Genomic DNA, 8,084 nt, shown 5'->3' with positions numbered 1-8,084 from the left:
CGTGGAAATTGACTTCATTGGAATCACCTCGGGCACAGAGGTTTTTCCGAAAGAACGCACGAGCGTGTCAAGTTGCCACGCGCCTTCGCGCCACCGTTTTGCCGCCGCTCACACATTGTTCCTTCCTGGCTCGCACCCAGGCAGGGAGCAGAGCATCGCCATGCACTCATAATTAACCCACCGAGCGAGACGCTCACGTGCGCGCAGGCGGCGTTTGTATACAATTTACGTGAGAGACGCTTTTCCAATGTGTCGCAAGCTGCGTCTTCTCGAGAAAAATTAACCGCGCGTATCATATGGGGGAAAAACACCGGGGACAGCGTTGCATAACTATGAATCTGATGCCCTGCATGCTTTCGCAGCAGAGCTGTGTATTAGACCAGACTGGCGTACGTTTTCCGCTGAGAGAGAGAGAGAGAGAGAGAGAGAGAGAGAGAGAGAGAGAGAGAGAGAGAGAGAGAGAGAGAGAGAGAGAGAGAGAGAGAGAGAGATAGATGGAACTTTAAAAGCCCGAACTGGTAGAAGGCGGCGGCCGCTTTTCTGGTGGAAGCGAAAAGCAAAAACGCCTTTGTGTACACGATTTCGGCGCATGTTGAAGATCCCCAGGTGGTCAAAATTAATCCGGAGCCCTTCACTACGGCGTGCCTCATTGCCTTCATTGCGTCGGCGCGTTAAACCCTAATCAATCAATCAATAAAAAAAATGGGGTTCGGTCGGCACCAGAATCCCGGGACGCTCGCCGCCGAGTCTGTACACAAAGCAGCCGCGTCGGCGGATTGCCTCGAAAGCGCGTCATCCCTATTTCATATTTGCCGCGCTTTCGATGCGCTTTTTCAAAGAAAGTGCTACGAGTTGTGCCGCGCCTCCGCCAGATGGCGCCACGGGTCCCGCGACCGAGAGAAGACGCAGTGAAACATCCCCCTCGCGAGGGGCACGATCAAATGCAGAGCATTTCCGGGGGCGCACGACGTTAAGTAGTTTGCGTTACGTTAATGTTGTTGCACTTGTGGCAACTGCTGACGAGAGAGCGCTCGTCAGCAGTAATTTGAATGAGTCAACGATATAAGGCGCGTTCGTAGCGTCCCATTCTGTGTCGGCTTTGTGGCGCAGTGGGTAGAGCACCATGTACATTGCCTTCCGCCCGCAGGGTCGGGGGATCGAAACCGGGCGCCGGATAGTATTTTTTTTATATAGTAGGGAGGGGTGCGTTGCGGACTACGGACGTCAACGCAGGTGACATCGCGAGTTACTGAAATGCTCTGCATTTAAAATTAGCTGCGGCTTAACTCAGTTATGCCTGGGTGTGTGTAGCGAGAGATACAGTTAATGTTATTATTTAGCTTGGTCCTCTGTGCGGTCACGACTCTTCTCGAGGCGTGCGGCTCCTTCTTCCTAGTCTCCTCGGCTCGCTGCCTCAGCTTGGTTTCGTTCCGATGACGAAGCCAGACGATGAAACCCACCGAGCCGCCCCTTCTATATACATACGATTTTGACTATTTTTTCTTTTTTCTTTTTCTTTTTTTTCTTTCTCTTTTTTTTTCTTTTTAAATTTTATATTTTATTTTTATTTTCTCTTTTTTGGGGGGCGGGGGGGGGGGCGGAAAGCGGCGCTGCGCTACCAGCTGCGGCGGCTCGGGAATGACTAGGTTCCCTAGAAGTTGCTGCCAGCTAGGGAACCGAGGTGCGGCCACCGGTCACAGCGAAACGGCGAGAATACTGCCATTGTAGCTCTCGCTGCAAATCTGGTAGAAGGAAGGGGTTGACAGGGAGGAAGTCACTTGGCCTTCCCCGTTAGATGGCGGCCATGAGCCCGTGGGCCCTAGCGGCATCTTCCGCCAGCTGGGACGAGCAGTTGTTGTGAGTCGGGGTGAGAGCTGAGCAAGGCGGCCTCCCATTGCTCTTATGTTTAATGCTCCATTAGGTGAGTGCCCTCGCCTCCAAAACGCCTTGCAGTGAAGCCAAATTTTTTTTACGTGTCCTTGAAATGCGGGGCGTTCCATGGAGTGAGGCATTCGTGTTCGTCTGTCTGTTTTTTAACAAGGACGCTTTCTATGTCCCACTCATGGCGCATGTCGTGGATGTACTCGAAAACGCGCGGCAGGAAAACCAAATTTCTCTGCCGATGACGATGGTCGGGGGTGAAGTGAAAAAGAAAAAAAAAACGGTTTCCGTCATCGGAATGGAACCTCCATGGGTCCCTCGCGTTATGAAGCTAACGTCTATCTGATTGCGCGACGCAGTTTAGACTTGGAGAGGGGCGCATGGACGTGCAAAATTAGACAGAAAAATCATGCATCCCTCCGTCTAACGACGACAGTGGTTGAAGGCGTAGCTTTCTTCGTGCGTAACCAAATGGCGAAAGGTCAAGATGAAGCCGCTAAGATCAAAAGTACGATCCGAACTGCGTGCCAGTCAAAGTCGAAGATCAACGTGCCAAAGTCCAAACCGTCTGCAAGTTAGAGTCCAAACTCAAACTCAAAATATCCCTCGCGTTCAACCATAGCTTCGCGTTCAACCATAGTCGCCGTTAAAGGAAGGGCGGGCGGGCATGATTTTTTGTTTGCTTATAATCGATGAAAGCGTGGGGAGTTACACAAAACGTGCCTTAACCCTGCATTAGCGGAAGAGTCGGGCAGCGGCGCTATGCGCAGGAGACAGATCGAAGCCTTTCGAAAGCATCAGGCGGAAGCGAATCGCGAAGCAAATCACGTCAGACCTCGGGAGGACGAAGCCCATCGACAAAGCAGGGACATTAATTGGACATTCATACTTTCGCGTTCAAAGCCCTTAAGAAGTGCTTAGGTTTCCTCGGCCTTGGTACCCCTGTGGCCGTAGTCAATGATTTCAACGCGGATGTGCCGGGACCGAAAAGGAAGTACTTACGCGTTTCGCGCTGCAGACATGTGTCTTGTAGCGACACACCGATCCAGCCCAACTTACCCCCACCGGCGCAGTTGTGTCATGTTGACATTGTCCAAGAATGTGTCTCTAATTGCGAGTATGCCGATCAGTGCACATAATAGAGACATCAAATCCCTTATCACCGTCATTACTGAGCTACGATGACTTTACAGCTCCGCTGGTCATCCACACTTGCAGGGAGGGATGGCTTGTATTTTTTGTTGTAGTCTTCGTGGCTCAAATAATACAGAAACTGAAAAAAAAAAGAACAGGTTACTGACCAAGTCAATAAGCGGATGACGTTTCGGGAGCCCTACGGCTCCCTTGGTTACAATAACCCGCCTGTGACTTTTTTTTATTGACTTGCTCAGAGAACTGTTTTTCCAGTTTCTGTGTTAGTATGCTACCTGACCAGACTGTTTGCCAATAAATAAATAAATACATAAATAAATAGCCCACCGCGTCTATAATGGAGCCGTGGCTAGCTTGATGGGCTGTGTTGCGGACGTCAGCGGCTGTGATGTCGAGAAATCAGTCGCTTGTCGCGATTCACGACTGAGACGCAAAATTGCGCTAGCCATACGTAGCGCTACTCCCAACCAACATTCTCCCGACTATAACAAGACACGTCGAGCAGCAAGGGCACGGGCCTACACTCGCTGTGCAGAGGCATCTCCGTCATACCCCCACAAATATGCGTTTCTTTGATACGTGAGAAAAGTTTACGGATTAAACAGTGTGATATCGAGATCCCCGTAACAGGGCCTTGCGCTTTAAATTCCCGTTGGCTGCGTGTATCCCGACAAGCGTTATAGAAATTCCCATTGGCTATAGCGGGAATTGGAAATTCCCGCTATAGAAATTCCCAAGTCCCAACTTATACCCAGTCAGGTGCAATGGCCATCGACGACGACAGCATCCGTCAGAGGTTCACTGCCGATTCATGGCAGCAAAGTGAGCAAACCCGCCTAGGTGCATGCTTTCACAACTCGACGAAAAGTCTCCTCTGATCACGCGACCATTTACCATTTTGGATTGTATACCAGACTGCGTTAACGGCTGTAGCAGCCTTGGCGCTGAAAATGCGCGTGCTTGTGCGTGTGGATGTACAGGTGCCCCCAAAAGTAAACGGAACGTCTTCGTGAAATAAGAAAAAAATTCCATTTTATGCGACTGCCAGCATAACTATAATATGTGTAGTCCGATTTTATTTTAGAATGAATTTGTTGAAAAGTCACTTAAAAGTTGCTGGCTAGGCACTTGGCGAAGAAATCACCTCAAAATCTCCAACCCGTGCTCCGTTTACTTTTGGGGCACCTATATATACCCTATGCGGCTTACCTTACTTTTATCTAGCACTTGAGGTTCTACCCCGTGATTCCCGCAATCCTTAGAAGGAGTTACTTGGCCCCAAATACAGATTCGTCCCATTAGAGGTAGCTTGGGGCGAACTCTGAAATTGCTCTTTAGACATTGGTAGCGCTGCACATACGTGAACAAAAACCAGTTTCGCTTCTCAACGGGCTCGCGTGAAAACGCATTCCCCCATCGATTCGGAAGTGGCGCCTCCGAAGCGGCACCCGAAGCAACGAAGCTGCGTCACGTGCGCTGTATAAAAATACAATTATCGATTAAAAAAAGCAGTCGTGTGCCTGCCAGGGATCGAACCTGGGACCTTCCGCGTGTTAGGCGGATGTGATAACCACTACACCACAAGCACAGCTGTTACCCCGTGTCTGGAATAAAGCAACGACTGAACTTCGCAGCGCTGACCTACATTTACAACCGGTTGCCCATTCGATGCCGCGCCGCGTACGCTCTACCGCCGTGAACTCCGAAAGAGACCGCTATCGTCCAGTGTAGCTCACTCCTTCTGAAGGCAAAAATGGGGGATAAGAGATGCTGAGCAGCGGTTGAGCTTTACTTAAATTACGTAACCAATGAACTTAAGTTTGGCCATTGGTTTGGCGTAAAAATGAGTCCAAATTGCGTGTCTCTTCCTATCCTGTTTTGCATCGGTTCCCTTCATTGAGCGCGCCCTTGCATTGCGAAACTGAAATGCGTCCCTGCGGCAAAAACAGTACAAGCGGGAAATCTGTACCGTAAAGTTCCGCCTACCCCCGAAACATCGCCCACCCCCATGTAGGGGTAAACAAATTAGCAGTGGCTTAGCTAGGCTGTGCCAGGATATACGTAGCGTGAGCTAATGTTCAGCAATCCAGTCCCATCCAATCCAGTCAGGTCAGCTCCAGTCCAGTCCAGTCCAGTCCAGTCACTGCTCCTCGCGCATACGCGCATGGCTCTCCAGGAGCCACGCTAAACGGCTATCAAGCGGCTCCGGCGCAGCGTCAGACTTGGATACTGCGCAACGGAGGCGCACAGAGCTGGGCACGCGCCAGCGCCAGTGCTTCCGATGTGCCGCGGCTATGACGTCACTCCTCTGGAATGCGCAGACCGACGAATGTGCAGACCCAATTCTCTGCAGAACCGAACTCCACTTGGATTGGATTTCCAATCATATTTAATCCAATCCAATCCAACCCGATGCCTCTCGCGCTTGCGCGGCACGGCCCTTCAGGGTCCACGCGAAACTGCTCAACCTCGGCCAGTGTAGCTTACGCTACAATATTTAATTTGCTAAAACACCCCAAACATCGCGCATCTCGTATTCTTTCTTGATATCTCCGCGTGTTGTTCTGGTTGGCGGTGCAGCCTCATTTTTGTAATTTTTCGCACCTGACCCGTATGTTCGCCCATCCAGTATTTTGCACATGATGTCATGGTACTTTGGGTGGGCGTTCTTTCGGAACTTTACGGTAGTCTCAAGGTCATACCCCGCCTTATATTCGAAGCTCAGAAATGTAGCTTTTTCTTTCTTTTTTGACTCCAAACTACACCCTCGCCTTCTATCGTGACCGCCTTATAATCGAATAAATACTGCACAGGTGGAATTGGGTTAGTTTACAACGCCCGAGCTCAACATTCCTTTTTTTTTTTTTTTTCGTATACGAGCAGACCACGCATTTAGTTTGATTTTAAATGCTCAAGCATTTCAAGGCGGACTCCATGACGTTCTCCACACTTTCGCCGCATACGGAAATTCCAATAAGAAAAAAGCCTCCGGACCTTTATACTTTAGACTTCTTATATTGTTTCCAGAGAAATGTTTTCTCGGCGATGCATTTGTGAAGTGCAGTGAAGCTGTCATAGTGTGATATACCACTTCGTATAGATTGTTCCTACAAAATGTATTCCTAGGAGCGGGTTTCTGTATTATAGGAAAGCAGATTCTAAAGGGGCTCGTCTTGTTTTAAAGAAGGGAATTTTGGGGTTTTGTGAACGTGTTTAAAGGGGCCCTAAACAGGGTTCTAAAGCTTGAGATTTTACGTGCGCAATCGTTGGAGTATACTATTCAAAGAACGTCTTGCCGCAAAAATGGTTTAAAAGCGTTCAGTATTAGTCGAGTTATGGTTCAGTAAAAAGGGTACGCAATAAGGCCTGGCGGATTTGCCCTTTCACCGTACCTCCAAAGCACCGTGGAATCCGTGACGTCGCCGACCAGGTGCAAGACCACCTAGAGGAACAGGGCTGGTTCGAGATGCGCGCAGCCATTGCCTCCACCCGGCGGTACGTCACGCTTTTTTTTAGCAGACGACGGCTAAGCTTTCAAAGGCCTACTACAGCCGCTACCGTGGTCGGCCCGCATCGCGCCGACCGTGCCCGCGTCGGCACGTCCGTTTTATAATACCTGAAACGAGCGCTTGAAGGCCAGATAGGGGGGTTCCAAACATAACATGCTCGCCCACGACAATAAATGAGGATAGCCACCGACGAACAGCGGCCCGCTAGCGTTTCTGCATGCAGCAGTGTCGCGGCGAACCGGTCCCACCCACCAGTCGGAGAAAAGGCTTAGCATCTCTGCAGTTATTAGACACCGATTTGCGAGGCCGCGCCGACGCCGATTCATAGCGCAATCTTTCACTGCAATATCACCCCCTTTCACGCATTTATAAACTGATTTTCAGCAATAGTCCCGCTCTGGCGGGCGGTGACAAGTTATAGCTGCTGTGATGTATGCCGTACCATGCATACACCGCCCAGTGGGCTCGTTGTCGACCGTGCAGGCAGATGCTTGCAACGGTCGAGCGTGTAGTGGGCGTTTTTACCTGCAGAGACGCTCCGTGGTTTTCAGCGTTTGATACCTTGTAAACGACGCGCTATATCTACAAACTCAGCTAAGCTCGTGTGACGGATGGCGACGATTGACATTACCGTATTTACCCGATTTTAACGCGCACTTTTTTCCGAAAAAATAGGCCGAAAAATCGCATGCGCGTTAGAATCGGATACAAAACCGAAACTGCCGAAATAGCGAAAATTTCATCCCATCAATCGCCATCGCCATCTCAAGATGGCGCCAAAGCTTTTAGCAACGATTTTTCGGACGCAGCAAGCCTAGGCGCCTAGGCTTTTCTGTCGGCGTTCACACAAATCGTCAAATAGTTTCACTTGCGCGCTTGATAACAGCAATGGCAGCAGCAGCTCCCACGCGTTCAACACTAGCGGTCGGCTGAAGCGTGCACCTCTGGAGAAGCTCTCGAGATGGGCGTGCGAGGAGTGAGCCACGATCTCATCGACCATGTTTGAACGTTAGTTCAGAAGTGTGGCATTGCGAGTTCTTGAAGGCACCGAGGCCGAGATGTTGTGGTCAGCGGAGAGCGACGAGGAGCCAGATGAGTGAGATTACTTCGGGAATAAATCGCCTGTTTCTCTCGCATTCGTTTGTCTGGGCCACAATGTCCCGTGCGCGTTACAATCGGAGGTGCAAGTTTTTTCGGTTTTTTTGCCAGGAAAATCGGGTGCGCGTTAGAATCGGGGCGCGTTAGAATCGGGTAAATACGGTAGTCCCTAGTGACATACGCCGTGCCGCCGGAGCAGGGGAGCCGCAAGCGCCGCGCGCACCCGCGTTTTCACCAGAGCCGGGCACGCTGATTGGCTAAAGCATTTAAAGGGGCAGTAGAGATGGTTGTGGTTCGTTCCCCCGAAGTCCGGTGTCGATCAGGAACCCAATCGACCGGGCACCGTTTGATTTGGCAGGAGGCTGGCAGGGCGATGGTGTTGAGGTTCTTGGAGATGGCGGAGCATGGACATTCTCCTGAGCTTCCTTCGGTCATAGTACCATC

The 8,084-nt window shown here is 50.6% G+C and overlaps 1 non-coding gene across 1 annotated transcript; it reads right to left on the bottom strand.

Moving 5' to 3' along the window:
* Nucleotides 1-4,548: 4,548 nt before the first annotated feature.
* Trnav-aac (transfer RNA valine (anticodon AAC)) lies at nt 4,549-4,621 on the bottom strand. The gene has a single exon. It is a non-coding gene; the product is annotated as a tRNA-Val (tRNA).
* Between the last annotated feature and the right edge of the window lie 3,463 nt (nt 4,622-8,084).

The sequence above is a fragment of the Haemaphysalis longicornis genome, unplaced genomic scaffold, assembly GCF_048455015.1.
Source record: "Haemaphysalis longicornis isolate Haplotype H1 unplaced genomic scaffold, Haemaphysalis longicornis Haplotype H1 scaffold_3, whole genome shotgun sequence".
Lineage (NCBI taxonomy): Eukaryota > Metazoa > Arthropoda > Arachnida > Ixodida > Ixodidae > Haemaphysalis > Haemaphysalis longicornis.
Note: the sequence above shows the minus strand (reverse complement) of the source record. Positions and strands in the feature narration are given on the sequence as shown.